Source organism: Oreochromis aureus, linkage group 3, assembly GCF_013358895.1.
Source record: "Oreochromis aureus strain Israel breed Guangdong linkage group 3, ZZ_aureus, whole genome shotgun sequence".
Lineage (NCBI taxonomy): Eukaryota > Metazoa > Chordata > Actinopteri > Cichliformes > Cichlidae > Oreochromis > Oreochromis aureus.
This window is the reverse complement of record NC_052944.1, coordinates 23,322,287-23,349,449: the sequence shown is the minus strand read 5'-3', so window position 1 is coordinate 23,349,449 and position 27,163 is coordinate 23,322,287. Positions and strand designations below refer to the sequence as shown.

Genomic DNA, 27,163 nt, shown 5'->3' with positions numbered 1-27,163 from the left:
AGCCTATACTAAACTTCCTAGCACAGTGTTTTCCTTAGAATAACGCACAAATAGCATACTGGCTAAAACAAAATCTAGTCCTGAGCATAACCTGATGTGGAACGCTTGCAACACAAGTCATCACATGATTGTTCAATTAGCTGCAATGTGATAAATGAATTTTAGGAACAGTAACGCCTTACATCACATCACATTACAGAGAAATTTGAGATGATTACAGAAATAATAACACTTAAATCAGACTTTATATATTACGCATGCAAGTGACCAGCTTTGCTACTAACAATGAAAGATATAGTGTTGAAATTAGTCAGCGTTAATCTTGTTAAAATGATGTAAGGCTGCATAGCGTGAACGTGTTAGCGCGGTTAGCTCGTTAACGCGTTAGCACCGTGCAGCCCCACACACGGGGCGATCCGTGTTGACTCGCTAACGGAGATTTGCCGTGTTAATGCGGTTATGGCGTTAACGTTATTTTAACGAGATCAACGCTGACAGCACTAGTTGAAATGTGACATTACAGAAACAACATTATGCCATACCCAACCAGTCAACTGGAAAATTTCAGTGGTTTGAAGTAATTAAAAATGTAGTTTTATTAGAAGACAATAGTTTTATTTTTAAAAAGCTGACTGTTCTTACAGTTGTTAAGCAATCTTCTAGAGAGTCAGGATTTTTTTTTTATAGACAGATGACAAAATACTGGATGAATCGTCAAAAAAAGGGGGAATCGCAACAAATCCAGATGCTTCTATGGAGACCAAAAAGGGTCACTGATTGCTATGAAAAGATGCAAATCATTTGCTGTGACCAACCAAACTAAACACCTGCTACACATCAGATTCATCCAGCAGTGAAGGACTAAATGAGGAAGAATTTCCTCCAGTGGAGACTTTTAGAGCTTGTCCAGAGGACGAAAACTGTGCTTGTCAGTAATGAAACTGTTTATGCTACTTGATATCTTGTGGTATATCTCATATCTGCAAGCAGTCCTCTTTTTGGACAGTAGTATACGATCCGACAGATGTTATAGCACAATTCGTTATTACGAATTATGAATGACTGATTTCTTTATTTTGGCCTCAAAGGCCTTCCATACATCTGCAGGTCACTGCTAGTGAGATGGCTTGCTTTTGGCCAATAGTTTAAAGGTCCTAATGTTGAGGGAAGGTTATTTTTTTGCCAGTGCTGAGGTTTATATAACGTGATGCCTTGAGAATTGTTAATTACGAGGCAACACCCCAAAAGTACATACTTTTACTGCCATATCTTTCTGTCAATCAGCACCCATCTGTCCCTTCGGCAGCCCTGGCACCCTCCTTTTACAAACCTCTTCAGTGCCAGCTCATCCCTATCACCGCTCCATCAGACGTCTACCACCGCTCCAGCGAGAAGCCACGGAGCCATCCAAGTGAACCTAATCAATTCCTCCTTCAATGGAGCACAATGCGGCCGTTAAAGCCCCTCGCCCTGCCGTCCATCCTGCCGCTGTTCACTGCAGCAGCAGCGTCCGTCTGCACCACACAGATGGGCCTCTGCTCTGCCATGAAATAAGCTTTGCGCGTGTGCTCTTACATGCCGTGTACTGGTCTGTGTGTGTGCGCGCGCGTGTGTGTGTGAGACGCACAGCAGTGGCAGGTGACAGTGATAAAAATGTGTGATATATTCTTGTGGGCTACAAATGAGAGTCACCGTAAGACAAAGTATTGCGGTTTTCCGTCCCGCTCCATCAAACTGAAGGTCCCTCTGTTTTTTTTCCGGATGTGTCAGTCACTCACGCTGACATTAAAGGATAACAAGGATAATATTAATGCTTTTGCACGTTGTTGTGCTTTCCAGTTTTCCTTCAAGCAGTCGGCATAGCTGGAGAAATCAGAGTTTATTTTCTTCCCTTCAGCAGAAACTGCTTGATGCTATTTCATGCTGATACAACCGCAGCTCTCACATTTCCTGAGCTGCACAATCGTGATAAAAATGAAAGGGAAGCGTGAACAAAAGCAAACTTAAGTCATCGTCGCCAAATTAATTGTTTTCATGGACAGATCTGGAGCACGCTTTTATTAAAATTCACCAACTAGCAACCGAATAAAAAGTTCCACAAACTCGTACAAACATGATTCTTTCGCCAAAGCGACACTTTGTCTTGTTTTTTTTCCTCACTGAATTGGTTCCCAGTTAGTATCTCAACTGGAGTTTATGGTTTTTCCGATTGTTGGCTTCTGAAGGGTGCAGATTGCAAGGGAACAACTAGCAAGTTGATGTAAGAGTGTTGAGACATAACTAAGAAATGCAAAAAGAGAAAGAAAGCAAACGCTGGCAAAACGCATTACAACTGGCATCCCATCTGAGGCTTGTCCTTTCCGTGGCAGATCTCCTCTCCGCACCTAAATCAGCGATACGCTGTATGTTAACTTCCACAAACTCAGTAGATTCTCCTCTCCAGGAAGGAGGGAGCCCTGTCACAATTTTTCTGAGAAGCGGGGAGTGCTGTGTAGTTATTTCTCTGCCCAGAAACTGATACATATAATTACAGCAGAGAAACGCAGGGTGAAATAGTGGGGTAGCTGACATGCTGATGTTTACTCTGAACAGCTGCTGTCAGAGAGCAGGGAAACAAGGCGTGGTGTAAATAAGCACAGTGGAAATTAGTCGCTGGAATGCACTTTTTGGGTGTCTGGGGACAGAAAACAGAATCTCACAAAAGAAGAGACAAAAACAAGCAATGGGGAAATGTAATAAAAGCCAGAGAAAGATGGATCCAGAAATACTTTTTTTTTGCTTTAAGAATATTAATTTATTCAATAGTTGACAGAGACGGTAGAAAGACCTGGCAACAAAACAATGTTCCTCGAGTCTAGGGATGATTAGATGTCAAAAAAAATCCAGCCAAAAACAGCCAGAGAGTTTCGATCGACAAAAATACATTTTACATATTTGAAGGGTTGTTTTTTTTTTCCAAGCCGTGTCTTATTCTCATAATTGATGCCGGTCTGTTGCCAACTTTGCACTTGCCACCTCAGTAGAGATTCTGACTCCAGAAAAAAGCAGGCAGTAGAAAATTGTTTTGGCCAAAGAGGAAAATGACCTGCAAAAAAAATACAGTCCCAACAGCTTTAATGGAGCTCACAATTTAAACTAAGGGAGGAGGCTGTGGGCAAGTACTTTTATTTATATAGTAAATTTAAAACCAAAGTGCTTTATGATAGAAAATACAACAACCAATCCTCCTTTTACTGTATTTTCATAGATTTTACAGGTTATCCTCCTGATACAGAGCTCCCTACTGTTATAAAGTAAGATGAACTAATAAATGACAGAAAAGTATAGTACAGCAAAGTAAATAAAATAATTCAATAGTGCATTTTCTGTGAAGCAAAACTCTTTTTTATTAGGTTTAATTTGCATTAACTACAGAAACATTTCCTTATCATGTAGCAAAACTGAGACATACTGTTGAAATGACACCTTTTTCATTAAGATATCTGGGATTAAGTGTGCAGTTTAATGTCTTTACACTGACAGACAGTGGCTGTATGTGGCCCACAATATAACACCATTTAAGGCTTTAAACCAGGGGTGTCAAACATAAGGCCCGGGGGCTAAAATAGGCCAGGCAACGACTCCAATCTGGGTTGCTGGACAGCTTTAAAGAGGATTGCATAGATTTTGAACTTTGTATTTTACTTTTTTCTTTGTATTTATTTTTTACTATTGATAAAGTCCCCCAGTTGGCATCCATAGAACTGTACACCACAGCAATTAACAGATAAACAACTAAATGAGAGAAATTTGTTCACTATTACAGTGATTCTGCAGTAATAAAACAAATAAAAATAGGAAATTTTCTGTGAATTAACAGCAACTATACTTTTATACTTTTTATAATAACAAGTCAGCTGAACCTGTTCTGTAATTTTACACATTTATCATGTAGTTTTGCTGGTCGGGCCCACTTAAGATCAAACTGGGCTGTGTGTGGCCCACAGTGTAAAATTACTTTAACATCTATGCTTTAAACACAAACAGCATACTGGACTCTGTAACACAGTCCCAGTAATCTGTCTGCAACATTATAGACTAATCCAGTATACAGTGCATTATATTAGTCTAGTCTAGATGTAACAAAAGCAGTAAGACCCCCTGTGAAGGTAAATACAAGCCCCCTTCAAACATCCTTTAATGTTCTGGATTCAGCAGCACAGTTAGACATTCTTAGAGCACCTTTGCAATCTAACCTGTTACAAATTTGCGTCTTAACTCTACTAAAACTTAAATGAAAGGTTGTTTTGTCTGCCTAATTGCCTTTTACTTTCACTTGGACTCGGTCCATGTGGTGCAAATGTCTGCATAATGGAGGTTTTAGTTTGTCGTGAGTCTGTTTCACACGGAGGAGAAAAGTACAAAGTTAGTTCGTGTCAAAGACATTTAAATACGCTTTAGTGCTAAAACTCTTACAGTACACTTAACTCCACCTCATGTTCTCATTTCACATGAATAATTTACTGGGAAAATATTCAAGCTTTTTTTTTTACACAGTCTCGGCGCCCAGTTCAGGCTACTTGTGACTTCAGCATTATTAACGAAGCGGTCACTACATGGCCTTACACCATCGCTTCGCATTATCTGACCTCAGTGTTTCTTTGTATCCTCGTGCGCCCTCAGATCGAGCCTGTCGGTCACCCGCCTCACTCAAGGCAAAAAGAAATCAGCAGGCAGCAGAGTGTTTTCCAGACAAGCTCTCCATCTCTGGAATCGACTCCCTCGTGTGATTAGGGAAGCAAATTCTGTGGAAGCCTTAAAATCCAAACTGACAATTTATCTGATTTCACTTCCTGGCAGGGGGCAGTTTTACAGTTTCTTCTCTTACCTCAGCTCAGACAGCATTTAATGCCTGAACCTGCTGTTGAGAGCCCGGTAAGGGCTGCCTCTTGGATACTACGTCCCCACGCTCTCAGTCTTCTGCAGTCTGCAGCTGAATGTGTTTGTTAGAGTGAGGTTTCGTGCGTGCATGTTGGCTTGCTTATCTTTTGTCGGCCTCACATAATTGTACTGACAGTGGATATAGATGCTCCTGCTACCGTACCCACAGCTGTATCCAAAGGCCCTCTCTATCCAATCTTGTTTCTATTTTGTGCAAGACAGTATCCAGGTTATTGCTCTTTTTAGGGCTTTAATAGTTCTTCTAATACACGCTGTTGTCCTTGTGATCCTAATTTGAATTAGCTCGCCTTCTTTTGTCTGTCCTAATAAGATTTTTACCCTTTAATCAAGGAACAGAGGTTTGTTTTGACATGCTTTTTCTACTTTTTCTTTCTGAGTGCTTAATGTTCTTGTTGCATAAGCCAGTGCATAATTTCATGTCATTCATGAATGACTGGTTTGATATTATGTAGGCTGGCTCTGTCTTTTTTTTTTTTAACAACTTGCTAAGTACCTCCCCTCCTTCTGCATGATTTCTGTGTAAAGCACATCGCAGATAGTCTGCATAACTTTGAAGTAGCCTTGAAATATAAAAAAGGCAAGGTGTAGAAAATGAGGTATTCAGCATGGAGAGTATTTCTGTTTTGGAAATCTTGGATCTCCCCTGATCTCTTCTCCCAAATACTGCATGTTTGCAAAACACGTTTGAGAGGAAAAGAAATTAGCTTTAGGTTCTTCAACTTTTTTCTGTGTACTGTATGACAGCTGAAGTGAGGAGGCCAGGGTGCACGGTGGGTGTAGAAAGGTTAGTGGAAAGATTAAATGAAGTGCAAAATGTAAGTTGCCCACTCATAAAACATGCACTTGTTGCCAGGAGAGGTTGTCGGGAAAAATAATAAAAAATGCTGTTTTGCAGGTTGAGTGTGAAAGTTCGAAAATTGTGTGTTCTAACTTTTTATTCATGTTATCGATATCATGCTAACAAACTTAATCGGAATGCTTAGATCTAAAATAAATTAGACGCCAATGATTTGCAAGCCTTCGCCAATCTGTCTGAGAGTGATTGCAGTCAGTCTGACTTAGACAGCAATTCTTTGAAAGTTGGTTGCACCTGTGCAATCACCTTGTGATCGAAAGTGGTCACACAGAGGTTAAGAGTGTTGCACGCTCAACCTCTAATTCTCCTGAACTACTTGCAATCGATCGCCAAATGGGAAAATATTCAATCTAGTCACCGGGTAACCATTGATTTTTTTTCCTAGTCACAAGAAGGTTGCTGTCCTATTTTTGCCGTAGTGTGACTGAGCCATTTCATCTCCCAGTTGGTGTGCGGGTGTACCTCCTCTGTGTGACGGTACATTTTATGATAATTTGGAGAAATGACTAAAATCTATTTCCCATGAATCTGAAGTTTTGTTTTTGTCTCACCAATGTTAGAGTATAGTATTTTCTACACAAATCACAAAAGCTTCCAGGTGACAAATAGATTTAATTTCTTCAAACTGAGAAGTACGAATTATTAAATCATACAATTTCTTAACTGACTTGTCTGATCACAACATGGTTTTATTATCAACGATGCTGTGTAAAAAAGCCACTCTAAAACCTGTGTGCAAGCTATTCTACTAATAATTTAAATGAACTAAACAAAGTGCAGTGCAGTGGGAAATGCTATGAAAAGTAGTTGTGAGGAACTAATGTATATAGTTATGGGTATTGCTGGCAAGTTTCTGACAGAGCTCAAACACTTAAATAGAAAGTCGTTGCTACCTTTGGGTAAATCAGTCGGTTCAAAAACGTATGAGTGGCTCTATAAAGGTTTGTGAAAGCATGTTATTAAAGAACTGAGGAACTCAAAAGCTTATTATTTTATTTAATTAATCACAAAGGCCAGACGAAATTCTGCAGCAGTGGAAGTAAACAAACAGTATGATAAAAACCATGTGGTGAAATTTCAATTTAAAGAGGTAGAATATCTCGGCCTGACTTTATGATCCCCTCCAGCATCCACAATCATTTCTTAATTTATTGTATTGTATAGTTTATTGTACAGATTCTTCTCATTGTTTTAAAAGCTCGACTAAGGACAGGCACAGCAATTTAGACTATAAACGCTGTGATGTGTGTTCATGTAGGTGCATCGCTGCAAAGTCTTGCAGGTCACTCACTGGTCATAGGCGATCAGTCGAAAAAATGACCATTTCTAATAACTGGCTAATCTATTGTTGTACTGCTTTTAAAAAGCAATTAAGAAAACTTGTTTCAATTGCTCCCTTATTCTCAACAGGCTGCTACACTGAGTAGCTGTGCATGTTTGACTGAGCAGATTTTGACGCCCGATCCCTTTCATGACACAATCCTAAAGGGTTTTGTGTCTCCCAGAACTGAAATGGGGATCTTTTGCATAGCTCAAGATTCAGAGCAGATCATCTAATAGTCAGAAAGTTGCTGGTTCAATCCCTGACTGCTCCAGTCTGCATGCCAAATGTCCTTGGGTAAGATACTAACCCCAGGTTGCTCTCTGATGTTTCCATCAGCGTGTGAATGTTAGATTAAGAAGAACAGAAGCTTGTATGAATGGGTGAATGAGGCAAGTTGTGTAAAGTTCCCAGGTAGAGTAGAACTGGTAATAAGATCACTTATAGATGGCTGTCAGTCAGCTAAGTTAGTCTCTCTTACACAGTGTGTCTATTGTCCGGTCTCCCTCCCCTCAGCCCCAGCGTGAGGGGAGGCAGCAGCCGGGGGGTTCAGTCCGAGCTGGCTCTTCCGGTTAAAAGGGAGTTTTTCCTTCCCACTGACGCCAAGTGCTTGCTCACAGGAGGTCATCTGATTGCTGTGTTTTTTCTCTATTATTGTGTCTTTACCTTACAGTATAAAGCACCTTAAGACGAGTGTTGTTGTAATTTGGTGCTATATAAATAAAACTGAACTGAATTACACCATACAGCATGAGGGTTTAAAACCCTTGCTTACCAGCGCCAGCAAATGAAGGAGTAAAGCTGTTAGTTTGATCCAGTGACAGTTAACTGGTAACACATCATGAAGAAGTATTGTTGCTATGGTTACCTGCAGTTTCACACACCTTGCACGCTGAGTTAGAACAGTATAGAAAAGTGAGTATTGGGGCTTTCATTATGCGAGCTCAATCATAAGCAAATCCGTAGAAATGCTGCGGTATCACAGCATCTGCAGGTGGAGCAAGTTCACACAGACATCTGCAGACACGATGAGTAATCAGTGAAATGGACCAGTTCAGGATGTGCAGGGTTTCAGTGGGAAACCCACCTCAGTGGCTGCCACAGACATCCTGAGAAATAGTAGCAAAGATGGTAAAAGAGAGAATTAGGAGGCAAATGGGGAAAAACTGGGTTCAGCAGAGTAAATGCACAGCATAAGACCTTCTTGTCACGGGAACACAAAGCTCTCCCAGCACGACTTATTCCTCCGCATAAAGGTCTGCTTCTTCCTATTGTGCTTCAGCACTGCTGCGTTTTCACTCCTCGCCAACGGTAGCTCTTTCACAGCGGCTCCTTGGGAGAATGTAAACAGGGAGATATGTGACATTTTCAACGGTATTACCGCATAATTACTTTCAGTTCGGCGCTCAAAGCCGCCGCTGCATCTTTGAGCCGCTGCCATTTTATCTGTGCTTGCTTACATTTTGAAGTCCTGATGCGGTATCCATATCGCAACCTGCATGTTTAGCTGCACGCGGGCAGATAAATGCCTCCCCAGCTCAACGGTGATTTGTCGAAGCAATTCATGTTTTCGGCGGGAGCCTCGTCTTCCTCTTAAGCGAGCTAAAACGCACAAGAGCGAGCCTTCGTTTTAAAGAGGTTCAGTCAAGAACGTGGTACAACAGGTTAAAGAACCTGCCGCTCGGGGTGCTGAACCTCTCCTTTAGGCCTTTTCTTAACACTTCTTCTCCTGCACGGGGAAATGTGAAAGCCCAGTTTAGCAAAAACCACAACAATAACAGACAAAGGCCCAAAAAAAGAGAGAAAAAAATCACAATGTGGCCTGTCTTTAATTAGCGGGATTCCTTGTGCCGTAGTTAAATTTGAAACCAGCGTACTGTCGAAAGCATGATAACATATAAGAAAGAAATGATGAGTTTAAGACCTGTGACTGCCTGCCATTAATTTCTTCCAGCCCTTGTGTGCTAAAGGTAAGTATTAAAGATAAGTGGCTTAGCGTGATTACCGTTTAATAACTAAGAGGTGTCATAATTAAATTTCCATCAATCACAGTACTCCGCCTCTAACAAATGTCTGAATCATCGGAATCATTATGCAAATTAATAAGTAATATTCTCTGAATAAATTAGGCTATTAACCAGCGGTACATGCTCTATCTGGTTCAGCTCAGTGGCGCCGGCTTGTGTGTGCCGAATACACGTGTGTTTAACACACACCCGTGTGTTTCATGTAATTGCAAACGAGTACTCCTTAATATATTTTTTCTTGCACCCCCCCTCCTTGAGGAGCAGCTCTAGCCTACGCCGTCGTGCTTCAGGCTTGCTGCACCACTGAGCTGTGAATGTCAAACACGAGGAAAAAGAAATGCAGGCAAAGTAAATAACAGTGAGGAACATGGTCCTCTGCAACCTTTTCATTAGGAAAAACGGCGAGAGGAAAAAAAAAGAAGAAAAAAAATCAACTGAGCAAAACACCTACAGTCATTACAGCTGGAAAGTTAGAACAGTTATTAGAGCGGAGAAACTTTTAACGCCGCTGACTGAGGTTTCAGGAGCATGAAGGAAGGAAGAGGAGAGAGAGGGAGAAAAAAATAGGACAAGAAAATATCAATATGAGATATGAACGATGGTGGGTGCTTCTCCCCCCCCCCTAAAATGCTGGTGGCGGGAGCCACTCAATATTCATCGATTAGAGACGCTGCGTCGGCGGGAGAGAGAGCCGACGTGCAGGGAGAATGCTCCTCATCGAGTTCCTCTTGTTTTTCTAACCCTGTGAATTAGTTCTTTTGTCTACAAGGCAATTTATTTCGGAGATAAAACAGCCTGTGGTTAATCCAGAACCCGGCAGAGCCTTTCGCTTTTGTTTTTGTTTTGATTTTGTCTTTACTTATGCGCGGGGTTTAAATTAAGGTAGCGGTAAACTTGCAGTCAGCCTGACCCTGATTGGTTCCGCTCTTGAGCCGAGTTGTCTGGTGAAAAAGCGAAGCGTTGAAAGACAAAACGAGAGGTGGGTGTTCGAGCTGCTACCTGTCTTTTCAGCAGCGTCCCCTTCACGCTCGCAGGTGAACGTGGAGCTGCATCTCAGGTGTGCCTCTCGGGTTTGCTCGCGCCGCTCCCTCGCTGCCATTGACTGTATCATAAGTGGCTCTTTAGCCCACTCAAATGATAATATAAAGCGGCTATATTCGAACCACTTCCACAGCTAAACTCTGTGTAGTGACGGGGAGGGAGGACGGGGTTAGCGGAGGGCAGGCTCTGCCCAGCAGGTAGCTTCTGCAGGAGAGAACCAATTCAGCCTCGTCTTCCTTTGATTATCGCTGGACGTTTGCGCTCTTTCTGTGGCTGCCAGCTATATTAGCAATCTGCTGCGCCCCTTCCTGACAGACACACAAACAGACATAAGAGTACAAATGTACCATAAGAAGCATACAAGAACATGCACGCACGACAACACGAGCTGCTCTTAACTGTCTGTCACATGACACTTCTCTTTCTGTCTTATCAGTTGCCGCGTTTCAAAGCAGAGGAGCTTTGCTTTCACATGAAAGGAGGAACTTTCACACCTTCCACCAGCTTCTTTCCCTCTCTCCTGCTCACTCATTCAGCATTATCTCTTGACTGCACTTGTGCCATCTGCTAGATTAATTGATCAAAAAGCCTCCGAATGTTCCTCGATGTTTGATTGAATTTGGGACAGCCGGAGCCTTCGTATTTTTTTTTTCCACCCCGGCTTCCCGCGCCCCTCTGACACTTTTTCACACACTCCTCGTCTGTCTCTTCTTCACTCTCGTTCTGCCTTTTTCATTGTCGCTCCTCTCTTTTATACTCCTCTCCATTTTAACACCTACACGCTTGGTAATAACCCAGATAGTATATCACACAAGAGGAAAAACGACATTTATGTGCAGAGGGGGGGAAAAAAGCTGCCTGGCCAAACAAAGAAGAAAAAAAATAGTTTGGTGAACTCTAGAAAAGGCTGAAGATTTTTAGCTTGACTTTTCTGACATCAAACATTTTTTGTTTTCCTATTAAACGAAGTGTCTAAAGTGCTCTGCCACATTTAGAGGCCCTTTGTTCCTTCCAGCGGAGCATGGTGTAGACACAGGGAGCCCTTCTGGTCAATCAAAACGCCAACAGAGGGCCCCAAATCAAGCAAGAGCTGGGACGCCCATGTGTTTGTGTATTGGCATGTGCATTTGAGCGTACGCTGCTTTCTTTCCTTCTTTTTACAGCATGTCTGCATGTATGCAAGGGTCAACTGTTCAGCTATTGTTTTGCAGCTAGATAACCCTGCTGCGAGCATCCATGTGGCACAGGGCTCTGCTTTCAAACGGCAAGCCTTGCATCAAGCGGATCTTAGCGCGAGCACCATGCTGGGCTGAGCGGCAGGGCGAGCCCGACACACACAGCCAAGTATTCGTTGATAATTTACATTAAATCTTAGAGTTTTAGCTAATCATCATTCAGGAGCTGGAGAGGACTGAGCAGGTGGTGATTCGGAGAGGTGTTCAAGGCAACGCTGAGTGGTTGTCCTTATGAACACGTACAGCACTTCTGGGTACGACACCAGCCCGAGCTCCTGCTGTTTTCTCTTAATGTCTAACCTTGTCCAGGCTCTCCTGGGAATTGAATTGCATTAGGTCTCAGGTATGAGGTGGACTGCTATACTAAGGTTTCCTTTGAAAGCGAGAGGGAACGTATACATTCCACATATCAAATCCAGTGAATATACAGCAATGGCTCGCTCTCTTTTCCCACCACTGCCATGCATAGCATTAGATCATTCTTTTAGCAGCACTATGAGCTTTTTTTTTAGTCCCCCCGAAAAGTTTAAATTGAGCTTGAATTTCTGAAATTGCATGCAGCCTGGAAACACATTCTTTCACAATGCTTTCTACTTCTCTAAATGTGTAGACAAGTTCTTAAAGCTACAATCTGCACAATTTGAAGTTTTTAATAGAAAAAACAGAGCATTGTATTGATAAATATCCATTGATTAGTGGGTAATTAACATCTTCCAACAAACTGACGCATTCTCATTAACTTTGAATTAATTCATTAAAAATACATTGGCGTGGGGAATTGTTTGTGTTGTTTGAGACCGGCCCTATACATATGTAGCCTACCTTATTAGTTACTTTTAATTTAAAGATCACAAATAGCTCTTTTTAAAACAATATATGACCATTTGACATTTGAACATATATATATTTTCTTCATCTCCTTCTCTTCCTCCAACCCTGCTCTCGCTCGTTTCCACCTCAGGTTCTTCATCCTCACCTCAAGCCTCATTGCCTTAACTTAAAGTCAAAGCTCTAACACATAAAAACATGTATAACATGCCTATTTATTCCCGATATTGTCACAACTACTTATTGTCAGCAGATTAGGCGTGCAATTCTTATGTCTCCAGATCGCTGACAATGAGTCGGCTAAATAGCAAACAATAGCTGGGTATATGCTAACGTTATGCCAGCTAATTTTAGCCTCGAGAGTCCTAAAGTCACACTTTTCTAGTTTGATTACATTCTCACATCATATCACAGTTTGTTCACCAAGTGTCCAAGTCAGTCTACAGTGTTAGAGCCACTTCAAAGAAAGTTTCACTAGCGTCAGCTAAAACCAGCTAGCATCAGCTAGCAGGGTAACAGAAGAAAAACCAGCAAGGCTTAATGACAGAAAAATTCCATATATTCTCAACAACTGACCTCAATATCACACTCATCAGTGTTTCACTGACTCATCGACTTGTATCAGAGTCCTTTCACCAAGTTTTACAGCCTCCTCTAGAGTAAATAGACGTGAACGTATATCTATAGCTAGCAGTTATATTGCTAGGTGTAAGAAAACAGAAGTTAGGTGACTGCAATCTACTGACATCTAGTGGTGAGATTTTAAACACATTCTCCTTTTAAAACTTTAGCCCTTAAAAGTCATTGTTAATTTGGTGACACCCAGTAGTTCAGGCTGGAAATTCAACTCCACTCGAGCCCAGTCTGTTAATGCAAACCAACTATGTAGGCGTGCAATTTAAGGCTGTCTCAGAGTTTCTCTACATGAGCATTCAAAAGAATTCACTGTAATGATATCTGCTACCTTCTACAGAAAATATGAAAAAAAGAACAAAAGCAGTAATAGTAAAATTCACCTTTAATTTAGCCCATTTCATTTAAATTGCACTCAAAGTATGAGTGACAGGAAGTTGAGATAGAGCGAGTCTGTACCAATAACTCTCCAAAAGCATACAAAAAGAACGATTTGTAATTTATATTTTTGAATTTAGTTTTTTTTTTTTTTTTTAATAACACGTCTATCTTCAGTACTAGTATATTTATATACTAACTCTCCTAAATATGAACACTGAGTTTTGAAAGTGTTCAAAGGCTATGTGTGCACCCAAAAAATCACCAGTCAAAGCACATACGAATGCACACATGCAGACACTGTTCTCACTCTGTATCTTATTATCTGTTTAAAAGGTATAGGCTTTTCGTTTTGTACGTCAAATGTTCAAATTGATGCTTTTGCTTGATGACTGAATATAAATAGCTTTAGTTTTAGTTTGTTTTTGGTTTGTTTTTGCCTGACCAGATCCATAACTCGCATTTATTTTTCAGTATTTAGCTACATCTCTGTCTGCATCTTGATCCTCTCCATGTCTCCTCCATCGGCAGGCTATGAGTGTTTTTACACTGTAGTGAGAGCGAGAGCAGTGTACGGTCGAGATGACATCTTATGCATGGATTCTAGGAGTTCTGTTAACTTGCTCCTTTTTGCTATAACATCAGATTGATGGTTCAAGCTAGCCCTTAAGTCACTAGGAAATGTCTTGGCGCATCTGACAAGCAGCCCGCCACTTGTGAAACCTGTGGTTACCACAATAACATTAACTGTTTAATACCAATCAAAAACTTGAGCGGTGAGAAACTCAACACAAGAGCAAACTAGCGTGTCTGCTTACAGACAGACTTGCTTCTCAGTAAAAGCCAGCTTGTGTTTAGCAGGTAATCGCTTTTAATCAGCAGCTGAAGGTTTCACAAGGTGCATTAGCAATCATTTAACACATATTTAATACTGTGTAAAGAGACTGAACAGTCAACAGAGAGATTTCAAACAGGAATTCCTCCACAGATAGTGAAATAGTTGCTGCTAGATGGCAAATAAACTGCAAAATGACACAGGGCTCAGCAACCTTACTTTTATATAGGAATGTAACCACAGTCCAACCAGTTAGACACCAGTTTACTTGAGTCCCATATTGCAAAGGGACATATCCCGTATCAAACTAACTTTGTGTTCATAAATTAGACAGTGATCATTTGCAGACCAGACGGTCTGAAATAGACTGCAGTTGAAACAAGTTGCTTCCCACCAGCCGAGCTGTCCAGTCACCTTGTGATGGAACGTGGTCGCTGCAGCTACTTGCAATCAGTTGCCAAATGGAACAAACTTTCAATGCACTGGGCAACCACTGATTCTTCTTAGTTTTAAGGCTGTCCTGCTTTTACTCTAATGTGACTTAGAAATTAGTTTTTAGACAGCTCTTCTAAAACATCAAGGTTGCCAAAGTCCATCCATTCGCTTATCCTTGTCAGGGTCGCGGGGGGCGCTGGAGCCTATCCCGGCTGCTTTAGGGCAAGAGGCAGGGTACAACCTGGACAGGTCACCAGTCCGTCGCAGGGCTAACACATAGACAGAGACAACCATTCATGCTCACATTCACTCCCGCATTCACACCTATGGGCAATTTAGTGTTTCCAATTAACTTGTCCCCACTAACTGCAAATAATTTGCTAAAGTCATCCTGCAAATTGCCAAAGTGTTTATGTTAATTTCAATGTGATCATAGTTTAGAAAATGAACGCAGTGCTGGGTTGATTAAAAAAAAAAAAATCATTGACACTAGCAACACCAAAAACTGATCATGAAAGTATTTACTGAGGTCATAAATCAAAATAGGAACACTAATCAAAGACTTGTGTACAACCAGACTTTATTTTATATCCAGGTTTAAATGCAGGTTTAAAGCGCTTCTGCATTGTCCTTACTGTCTTTTATACCTATAGTATATTAGCAACTCTTCATTGGTGGCACGTCTACCAGTATGACCAAAGACATATTTTTCATCCTAAGAATAATAACAGCAACAACAAAATATTAGTTCTTAAAACTTTTTAAGGGGCGACTGCTTTATTTATTCTCATGAAAACGTTTTGACTTGTGGTGTGGTCTTTACTGGATAAAGAACTGTTGCCCAACATGGAAACAGAACCAACAAGTGTCTCCTTTCATCAGAGGATAGCTTGAAGAAGCCATACTTATAAAGGACAAAAGGGGGAAAGATGTATTAGATGTGATGACGTTTCTTCTGTATAGCTCAAATTAACAGTGTTTCCACATTCAGACGCTACGGTTAATGTCTAAACTGTTTTTGTTTGACGAACATAGCCATAGCTGATTGTTTCAAATATTCAATTTCAGTGCCTAGTTAGCATGAGTGAATAAGTCCGAAAGACTCAAACAAATGATATTTGTATTATCACAGATATTGACTTCAGTTCAGACTCATGTAATTAGCCAAAGTGTGAAAACACCCTTAAGTGCTACTAATCAGAGATATTGGTTGGTCACAGTTGGAAAGCACTTTAGCAACTGTGGCTTAAGTGCTTTCCACAACTTGACAATAATTGGTGTTGGATGAGAAAAGTGCTTTTCAGGCTGTTTTTACAATAAATAGGCAACATTAGAAAACTCAAGTATTTTGTTAGTGTAGCTCCAGGGATGAAAATGCCAAACAATGGCTCTACCAGCCTGGCCCACATTGTAACATGTCAGCTACATGAGTTACCATAACATGTAACTGCAAGCATTTCTTATCCTCAGAGAAGGAACCCTGAAGCCTCTGATAATTAGTTATTCTCTAACATCATCAACAAGGCGACTTTTTGGTTTCTTAGTAAAATGCTTGACTGATTGTACCGAATGCCAAAAATGACATTATGAAAATCGATGCTCAGAGGATAAAACTGAATAAACTCTTGATCCCATGAAACTTAAGTTAGTGCCATTAGCAGGTCAAAGATTACACCCAATTATTTAGACAGCTCCAAAAATTGATTTGGACGTTTAAAGCATTTCAGCAATGCACCTTAACCACTTTGGTTACACTACTGCTTTTCCACTGGCCCCATGAAGCTGTCATTTGTGGTCCACTGTCTTTGGAGTAATTCGGTGAGCATATGCAGCTGTCTGAGAACATAACTGCACTGATGTATACAGGATAATAAAACTATATTTTTCTCAGCTGTACTGAATTTTTTGCATTCAGTGACCGATTGCAAAGTAAAAATAGGACAACAACTACACAAAGATCAGCTATGGAAAATTAGTGGTTACCTGGTGATTGCTTTGAATGCATCTGGAAATTGGTACAAGTCGTTGTGACTTGTTGCCAACACCTTCAGTGTAGAATACCCGCAACCTCTATGAATGACTACTTTTGATTGCAGGGCCATTGCACAGGTCGCCTGGTGGAAGGCAACCTGTCCCAAACAGTTGTGCTCCGACTTGGACTGACTGCGATCACTCTCAGATAGATTAGCAAAGGTCTCCAAGCAACTGCCGTCAGATTTATAAAGGAAAACAGACTGCCTACACATCAGCCGCCACGATGTGCACAGCTGTGCAACTCCCCTCTTTACAGTAAGGGACTCAACTGGTTGTTTTTTGGTTATATTCCTATATAAAAGCAAGGTTGCTGAATGCCTACATCATTATTTGTGGCATAATTTCCAAATCTATGAGGCAATCATTTTAAGAGTACTGAGATTGTTAATTGCACACTATAATTTTGGTCATGTCGAGGTCTGAAAGCACTTGAAAGAGGAGTGAAAGTACAACACCAACTGTCTGCCATCTATAATCCAGTTTTGAGATCCCTTCCCAGACGCCTTAACACTCACTCACATCCCAGGTCATTTGACCTCAGGAAATCGCATGATAGGATAGGTGGGCCTAGGTTTCACAATGGGTTCACCCGAAACCTTGTCTGATTGTCACCTACACCCGTTTTCACACCTTGGCTCATGTGGAGGACACTCCAATAGGGCTTAAATCTGGGACTCTCCACCATTTGACCCTAGAACCGAAGAAGCTTCTCGGATGTGAGGTGAAACGTCTTCAAGCAACTTAAAGAAGTTCAGACGCTTTTCTTTCCGAGCTCCTTAGACTACGATGACGTGGATGACTGAGAACCTTCACAGACACATCTGAAAGCACTTTTTTCACTAGTATGACTTTAGTGTTAGTGAACTAAGAGCATTGTAGTATGAGCAAAGTTTTGCTTCTGTATTTTTAAAAACTCTGTTCATTATATTAGTCTCACTCCATAACTAATTATACTCTGGTCCTCCAAGCCTCACCTGCTGTGGTACATTTTATACTTCCATCTATGCGTAGATGAATGTAGCCCATTTATAGCACACTTCTATTAATGCAGCTGCAGACTGAACATTTGCAGTGTTCCCGCAACCACATATTAGAAATGTGCTTGAAATAATTTTGGGTTCAGTGAAAGGTCATGTTAGCGCAGGGCTAAACACAGCCTGACAGAGCTGCTGCCGTCACCCATTCGACACTCCGCAATGAGCCGACGTTTGACCAAGGCACCTTATTACCGGAGCAGAGTTGCAGTTTGCTGGTGACAACTTGTTTCTTTAGTTTAGCAACTTTCTGTAAAACTTTCTTGCTCTTCTTTCTCTTGTGTTCGACGCGGGGCTGTCTAATGTCATGGGAATAACATATGCAAATTTTGATTTGGTTTCTTGTTTCCTTTCAAGTCGTGCCAATAAAAGTGCCATGTTCCTGACAGAACAAAAGCAAAATATGGGGTGTATCAAAGAAAGCAAAAATGTATGTAGTCGGGGCGTCAATTTGCAAGTGACATTCAATGTGCGGTATTCAAAACTCATTTGTAGACACGGCTGTGAAGACATTCTCTATCAAGCAGCTTTGACGTTGCGGCTGAAGAGGGGGGAAAAATACGGCCTTATCTTCATGAACATGCCAACGCAGCTCGACTGTGATCAGGAGAAACAAAGAAGATTGGAGACGGTGAAGAAAAATAGTCTTGAAATAAGCCTCCAGGTTTGCTACTGATATTGATATAGCAACTGTAGAGAGAGCAAACACGCAGACACACGCACACTGCTTAGAAACAGAGTGAGGATTCGGCCAAAAAAATGTAAAAAAGGAAAAGGAAGAGGCCAACTCTCAGAGATCAATAAGAGGTGTGTATTTGTGTGTGACTGCATGCATGAAAAGAAGGCGAGACAGACAGTAGGAGAAGAATGCAATCAGTGTGAGGTTTCTCCAGACTGAGGATTTAGGTCATTTGAAAGAATATGGCTGAATCAGCAACACTGCCGCCACCGCTGAACTTAATCTACTGAATAGTCCTGCAGGCAGAGACCGAGTGAGAAAGAGAGGAAAAGAGGAAATGAGCGAAGGAGAGAGGATGCAAAAATGGGAAGAGACGTAGAGCGGGCGAAGGGATGGGAGAGATGTGCGGGCTGGGGGGGATGAAACAAAAGGAGAGGCTTAGGGAGGGAAGGGAGGAGATAAAGCAATAGATACAGGCGAGATGGGAGCGGCCAACAGGGGGAAGAAGAGAGATGGGGAGAGACAGAGGAGGAGAAAAGCAGCGGGGGGGAGATTTATCAGAGGAGACGGCAAGAGGGGGAGAGGAGATGGAGAGAGACGAGAGGCAAGGCTAAAGAAAGAGATAGAGGCAGAAGGGGCATAAGTGGAGAGGGGAGGGAGGGGAGGGAAAGAGATAGGGGAGCCAAACAAGAGGGAGATAGAAAAAGCTCACCCACTGTCTGCAGGCTGCCTGCTGATGCTCACTCGTGGATTGTTCTCCCCGTCAGATTAACGAGAACAGGGGGCTGAGAAGTCTGCACACGCCCAATCCCCCCACCTCCCTCATCTCAGGGGTGCTGCGCCGCTTTTTTCTTTCTCTGCTGACATTAACACCCATTTTCCGTGTCTTGCTCACATTCGCTCATGCAGCTTTAACACACACACACAATTTCTAATTGATGTGATTTGAATCCAGCAGTCAGATGCGGTGGGGGTAACTCCTGTTTGATTCTCTGCATATTCAAGAGTAAATAGAAGATTTTAGAGACACATGGTCTCAGAGTGACTAAACTGTAGGTGCATAGCTGGCCCTATATTTTTAAAATGATTGAACCTCAAACTCCCAGCAGCAGAAATTTGCAGCTGGCTGTTAGCCTTTTAATGGAGACCCAGAATATTGAAGCTATAACAAAATAATGTGGAAAACACAACTTAACTACATGTAATCCTGCATCCAAAGATCCATTTGTTACATTTTGTCTCTATTTGGTAGGTCGACCGTTTGAAGCAAACAGTAAACATGAGAAGAAAGAGAAGTATGAAAGAAATGGCTTATGGACAATATGCTTAAAAACGAACAAAAGAAAAGATACAGATGAGAGCATCATCTAGATCAGTGCTCTAGCTTTCTCCACTACATGTAACACTGAGCCTTAACATTTCTGATGAACATTGTACTGACTTGTATTCTGTTGTATTTATCCTCTCTGCAGCCTGACATATTTGCTATGTCACAGCATGACCTATGATCCAGCACCAGCAGCCTGCAGGCCATCAATTGAAGCCACTTTCACATGTGCAGCAGAGCCTGCAACTTTTAAAGACACGATTATCCGATTAAGGAACTGCCAGAAACAGCAAAAGGTGCAAAATGCAGCTAGATCAGACATTAAGGCCCAGATTTACTAACGCGTTATGCCTTTTTGACATAAAAACTAAAAAAAAAATCATAGTTGTATTTACAAGTATCGACAATATCGATACTCACACTGGTATCGGTATTGGATCGATACTAGCCCAAAAGGATCAATACTTTGTTTCTATTCTTTAAGTTCCACAGAATTATCTTAAATAAATGAAAATGTACTATGAAAATTTTCTGAACCTATTGTTTTGACTGTCACATGTATTTTTTTATAGCTTATATCACATTTAAACAGCAGAAGCTGACCCAAAGTACAAAAAACACAGATTCACAATCCATGAAAAGCTGAAATCTGTGTTTTCATGTGTTATCTAAGTATTGTGGAAAGTAAAAATCATAGTGACTGATGAAATTGATGATGATGATGATGATCTCATAAAGCCCCTACGAAAACTGCTCATTTGGTATCGGTATTGGTATCGTCAATACTGGCCATGTATATTCTTTGTATCGGTTTGGCACCAAAATTATTGTACAGCACCACAACTGATCATGTTGCATATGTGTTTCTGGCAGCTCCTCTGTCATGGCACAAAACAGAGAGGAGAATATTTAAGCCAAGTGCGGTATTAGCATTAGTGCTAATACTGATAATTGCACCGATATTTAACACTGAAAAAAGCACCACTTATTTTCTGCGCTTGATGTGGAGATGAACTTGGTTTAGAAAACTGTTCAACCTTTGCAAATCACTGGTAAAACTAACCACACCTATGAGTGCTATTTAGAGACATACGCTACTTTTCCCTGTTTAGTGGCTGGCTCCCTTGTCCAAAGTCCGGGTGATGTTTCGGATTGCACCAGTGTGAGTCAACGTGTAATTTTCCACTTTCCCGCCTTCTGCACCCTCACAAAAACCCCACACAGAGTTGTTCCAGCAATGATAAAACCTGTCTTAACTGGGCTACTTCGAAACATGTGCAACATGTGTTGACTTTATGTGACAGTTCAGAAGGCCTTTAGAGCCAGTTTCACACTATCACAAGTGCTGCTAATCAGTAAATGGATCTTTTTCTCTATTTAAGTGTCCCAGTAAGACAGAACAGTGTGACAGTGGAAAATAACAAGTCTCTAATAATACCGAATTTTGGCTATGACTCATTTGATTTGGCCTCGGCCGCTGTCACGTCTAGATGTCTTCCACAAAAAAGACCCGTACAGCTACCGCCCACCCTGCCCCCCGTACCCCAAGCTGCAGCACTCAGCACAAATGCGATGCTTTAGCCAAGTTTCATAGTCAAACAAACTAATATTAAAGTCCTGAAATCTGATGGTCATGTTCAGGCAGGTGCTTTTCATAAGCTATCAGAAACAAAAAAAAAACCTTGAAAAAACAAGTGATATTTATTGGAGAGTGGCCACAATGTGTATCAGCGGGAACTGCTACATGCTGAACATAATATCTCCTATATGACAGAGCTTTTATCCTTCCACTCATAAAGCTCTGGCTTATGCTAAACGACCCACCCGCTGTGCAACTCAACGGATCTCTGCAGGTACAAAAAAATTACCAAACGATTGATTTCATGCACGGAAAGTAGCGTGCAGTTTGCAGCGGAGGAAACCAACCGACAGAAGAGGCTTCTGTGCACGTGTGGGCTGGACAGTGACATCAGAAAGGCTCGGGCTCAGTTCAAGGCAGAGTAATCACGGCCATTAACGGTATTGATTACAAATTGTCAACGTGCTGAAGGTATTTTTTCATGTGTGACAGGAAAATTATACTTAATGAACCCCAAGACATCATGAAATGTTTGGGTTTTTTGTTTGGAAATCCCCATGGTGCCTTTTAATGTCATTAAAATGTCACAGTCGAGAATGAATTTATACTGTTTGCCAGCTTCTTGAGTGTGTGTTGTTTTTTTTTTAATTTTCAGAAAATCACAAAAAACACGTGCGGGGTTGGGGGATGGGGGGGTACTGCTTTATTGGATCTGTATCCCATTAAAGAATATCTCTTAATAATTGGTAATAATGTAGTGAAGTAGATTCTGGGGTTAGGATGTTACATGATGTCCCTAAACGCACCACTGACATCCACACCTTTCAGCCGACAATTACCTGGCTATAAGAAACAGCTGCGCTTCACTACTGAGAGAAGGCATTTGGCAGTCTTGGCAATCTAAGGTGGCTGCAGCACTAGGCAGTTGAGCTCCACATATCTCTTAAGGAAAGCTACTCAGTTGCCCTTAGAGAGTGGTAAGTGCGACTTTTGTTTATCATACTGTGGCATAGTAGGGTGGACTCTGACTACTGTTTCCCTCTCTTGCAGGTGTGCATTAGACTGCTGCTGTCTTGCCAGATGCTGTTTTGTTTGTTATGCACTACTTTTATAACGTATAGTGATTTGGGATGTGGTTTTATGTAGATCTTTTATTGATTGTTTAACGTTTTATCTTTTCTTTTATTGCTTTAGTGGAGGTGCGGCCGCTTGTTTAGAGGCTAGGCACGTGAGGTGGAATCCCCTCCCCGATGCATGCGAGTGTACACACCGGGCATAGGCAGATTGTACCATTTAGAGTTTAGTGTGAGTGAGGTTTGCTGTGAAATCACACGGGTGAGTAATTGGTGGCACCCTTGGGCACTCCTCCCTGTAGGTTGCCTCCTCAAGTGGCCGGTCTCCACCATTTTGTCTAGTTGCCTCTTTTAACATATTGTGCTTGTTTTAGTGTAGCATTGTGGTAGGGAGTATGTCGTTTTAATCATTGTTCGGTAATAAAGTGTTTTAATTATTTTACTCTCTTACCCCTGCTACCCTAGGTGCCTTTTTAATCTTTTAGTTATGTTTTAGTAGTTCCTCTAAATAAACTTTTGAATTATAAACTTTCTTTGTCTCACCTCTGCCTTTAAATAACGAGTCTGTGGGCTTTGGTAGCCAGTGCAATCTTCTCATTGGCTAGAGAAATCTTTCCTGGGGTTGTAGCACCCTCCCCCAGGTGGCGTTGTCACTACTTTAGTAACCGTCCCCGGTTATCTCATTTTCGCGACACCACAATCAGCAAAACCATGTTGCGCTGCAATATCTTTGAATAGAGGCTGACATGGCAACGGCACGGGTTGGAGCTAGATCCAATCATACCTGTTCAGCTGGAGAAAAAAGAACAACTTGACAAACAAGTATTGTATTCTGCTTTCAACAAATTGGATGGAAATTTGCCATCTAGAAACCAGCTCATGAACACAATCTCCTCTCTCTCCCTCCCTGCATTTCTCTGCGTTCACTTCTGCCCACGCACCACTAGATGGCAGAAATGATATACCCCAAAAGCGCCATCCGCCCAACGCTTTCCTCTCTCGTTCTCTCCTCTCGGCTGAGGCTAATGGCATGTGGCGGCTGGTGCCTGTGAGTAATGCCGCAGGAAAATGCGTTCCATAACCTATTGTTCTTATTGGAAAAGAGGAGGAAGAGAGGAGAGGGGCACAAACAAAACAAACAAGAAAGAAGTGAGAGACGGAGAGAACGCGAGAGCGGAGAAGGGGGGGAAAAAAACAGGTGACACTAGGCGAGCTGGTGTTGGTGAAGCTTGTGCGGTCCAATCTTCTGACAGGAGGGTGGGGAGGGTTATGGAGATACACGGAGGCAGAAAATGGTCTGCTGATGTAGTTGGGTGTATTTAACACTCTTGGAGACACGGACAGGGACGAAGTGAAGCACAGATATCTGCAGAAAAGCCCTTTAATGCTCACTGTGTGTATTCTGATGCTTAAATGCGCAAATTTACTTGCATATAAAAAAAAAGAAGAAGAAGAAGGTTCTGGAAATTGACTCGCTGATGGTGGAGCTTCTTTCGGTGCTACAGTGTGTCTAATGAAATTGTTACACTTGGCTCCATTCACAAATCAATTTCCAGGTAAAGATTTTTCCCCACCCCGATCTACCGCAAGAGCGACTCTTTAAAAAAAAAAGGTTCAAACACTAATTCTTTCTAATTAATGTTGTATTAGTGGTGCATTTTAGCGAGAGCTAAGATGCTGAGTAGCACTTTTTTTTTCTCCTTTGCAGAACTGCCTCTCTGCTTTTCCAAATAAAAAGGGAAGTCTCCTGTGAAACTAATGGCGTGCAATTAAGCCCGAGTTAATGACAGAGAGCCACCAAAGTATTTCACGAATAAACTTCAAAAGTACAAATGAACACAAAGGGGGTTGGCCTGCAGAAGTAAATAAAGCAGAAGTTGCAACAATTAAGATTCCTGCTGATGAATTCTTCCCATCACTTCTATACTGGACCGGGGCCTACGGGAAGCTAGTGGGTCAATCAACGTCCAGCTAAAATCTCTTACTGGAGTTACACACACACATATGACAGGACTGGTGCTGTGCAATACTTCAAGTATTGGTATCGATCTGATACCAAGTAAATGCAGGGCCACTATTACCGATACCAATACCGATACTTTTGAAGGCAGATTATGCATAGATATTAATTATGACTAAATCACTGCGATTTTTACTTTTAACAATAATTAGTTCAACAAAACACAACTTTCAGCTCTTCATGTATTTTGAAACTGGGTTTTCTGGAGATCTTGAATGTAAATGTGCCCACTCAAAAGCTCTTTGGGTCGACTTCTGTTGTTTAAATGTGGCGTAGGCTGTAAGTAAAATGGACATCACAGTCAACACTCAACTTTTTAATTTCTGAAAATTTCAGTGAGCTACATACTGAACTTAGAGGATAGATCCTACCATGCTAGTATCGATCAGATACTAATACATGCATTGGTATCGATACTATCGATATTTGGATCGATCTCCCCACCTCTAGACAAGACGTGCACTCCTCAGTGAGGATGTGCAGAACACAGTGTGCTGGTGCTGCATGAACACGGTGTGAAAACTGCAAAGTGACGTTCATGGGAATCGAATCCAAAGCGAAATGCATTAATGGTCGTTTAATCCTCCTTTTTGTTCTTTATTACGTGCAGCCTGGATCGCCTTGTCATCCCCGCATTGGATTATCTTGAAAATCAGATCAAACACGAGCTGAGATTCGGTGTGGTTTTGATCTCGCACACACTTTAAACACAAATATACGCAGCATTCAACTTGACGCCCCCAACCCACGCAGACTGCAATCACTATAGCATGTCAGATCTGAGGAGAGGATGGAGGGGGGTTGCTTGTATTTCTTTTTTAACACCTAAGCATATAAAATACCCCGTCCACTTTTTCTCACAATCTATCTCATGACCCCCCATGGTGTTTTACTTACAAATCCTCTCTTCTTCCCTTACTCTCCTTCTGTATTCCCATATGTCGGCTGAGATGAAAAGCAAAACACCTTTGTTTGCTCAAAAAGAAAAAGAGGAGGAAAAAAAATACTGGGCGGTGGGCGGGGGATTCGGCTGGTGGTATGACTCACGAGCAAGGCTTGATTTGTAGATCGTATCCTCCCGAGAAGCTTCTGAATACAGCCTGGACAAGGGAGGAAAAGGCAGGAAGCTCGCGCACTGGAACTTACTCCTTCATATCCCCACTGCTGGCTGAATAAGGGTTCCCCTTTGAAGTGCTTGTGACCTTTTGGAACAAGAGGGGCAGGGGTTTGATAGGGCTTTTTGGTCAAATTGGTCACACAACTAGCAGCAGCGCAGCGAGGGCCCATTTACTGGCTACAGACGCTGCATGGGAGGCACAGAGCTGCGGCGCTCACATTGCTTTTTGCTATGAGATGTCAGATAGGGAACACGGGGGTGTTTGTATTTTCACTTTTTTTGGACAGATAATAAGAAATATGAGAATTTCAGTGCTATTCACATGAGTGGCGTTTTTTTTTAAAGGAGTAATGTGATTTCTTTTTCAGCCTAGAACAAGCCTGACAACAACAACAATGACATGCTACTTTACAAAGTGGGAAAGGTGATCGGCTCATGTCTCACACATGTCAAGAAGAAGTCCTATATTCCCCCCTCTTTGTAGTTTTTTGCTGATGCCATTGTGAATCAGTGACTAACTAGGGTTTGGCTGTTTGATGATGGTGTTAACACATTTTTGATGGCACCCAGATGTAGCCAACCCTGCTCAGTCGTACATGACACCCCAGTGCTCCCTGTGCAGTTCTTCCTCCTTTAAAACAGTTTGCTCCATCTGTTGGGCTAAGAGTAATTAGACCTATGTAGAAGTGCAGACTTTCAAACAGACTTGATATATGTATATGTATATAATGTGAGCGATACATATATACACACTGGCTGGCCGTTAGAGCAAATATCTAATCAGCCAATCACATGGCAGCAACTCAATTTAGGCATGTAGACATGGACAAGATGCGCTGCTGATGTTCAAACTGAGCGTCATCATGACTTTGAATGTGTCACTGTTGTTGGTATATTTCAGAAGCTGTTGATATTGTGGGATTTTCCCACACAACCATTTTGGGGGCTTATAGAGAAAGAAAAGGAAAAAAAATCCAGCGAGTGGCAGTTCTCTGGGAAAAAATGTCCGATACCAGAAGTCAGATGAGAATAGCGAAACTGCTTCCAGGCAATAGAAACTCAAATAGACACTCGTTACAACAAAGGTGTGCAGAAGAGCATCTCTGAATGCACAACATGTTGAACCTTGAAGCAGGTGGGCTACAGCAGCAGCAGAAGAGCACACCAGTCAGCCACGTCTGTCAGCTAAGAACAGGAAACTGAGGATGTCACCGAAAGTGGACAGCAGAAATGCTTCCTGGTCTGATGAGTCTCAATTTCTGCTGCAACATTATTTGTTAACAATATGAAAGCATGCCGCTTCATGTGAAAGCATGCTGCACTTTGGGCCCCTTAGTACCAACTGAACATCATTTAAACACGACAGCCTACCTAAGAATCGTCGAACATCTCTTTGTGACCACAGTGTACCCATCTTCTGATGGTCACAAATTTCAAATCGACTCAAACTGGTTCTTTGAACACAAGAATGAGTTCACTGTTGTTGGGAACGAAGTGTTGTTTTTTGTCATTTTTACTATGTCCGTTTATTATTTTATTTTTATTAATTCCATTTTTATTATTTTGTTATTACTGTCATTACTGTTGCATCATAATCATATAGCAAGCATATGTATACAAGGAGTATTGATACAAGAGGTATTGATATTGCATTCAGATGTTCAAATATATTGGTATTATATTAGTCTTTATTACAGGTCCAAGAAGAACCACTTTAAACTGTTGAGTTGAATTTATAATCTTAAAGGTTTATATGCAGACTGCATGGTG

The 27,163-nt window shown here is 41.6% G+C and overlaps 1 long non-coding RNA gene across 1 annotated transcript; it reads right to left on the bottom strand.

The window, feature by feature from the left end:
• Positions 1-6,819: 6,819 nt before the first annotated feature.
• On the bottom strand, positions 6,820-12,893 carry LOC120439248. Its single transcript, XR_005612494.1, has 5 exons — positions 12,826-12,893; positions 10,145-10,494; positions 8,579-8,720; positions 8,319-8,450; positions 6,820-8,227 (listed from the first exon to the last, which is right to left on the bottom strand). It is a non-coding gene; the product is annotated as an uncharacterized LOC120439248 (long non-coding RNA).
• Positions 12,894-27,163: the final 14,270 nt, after the last annotated feature.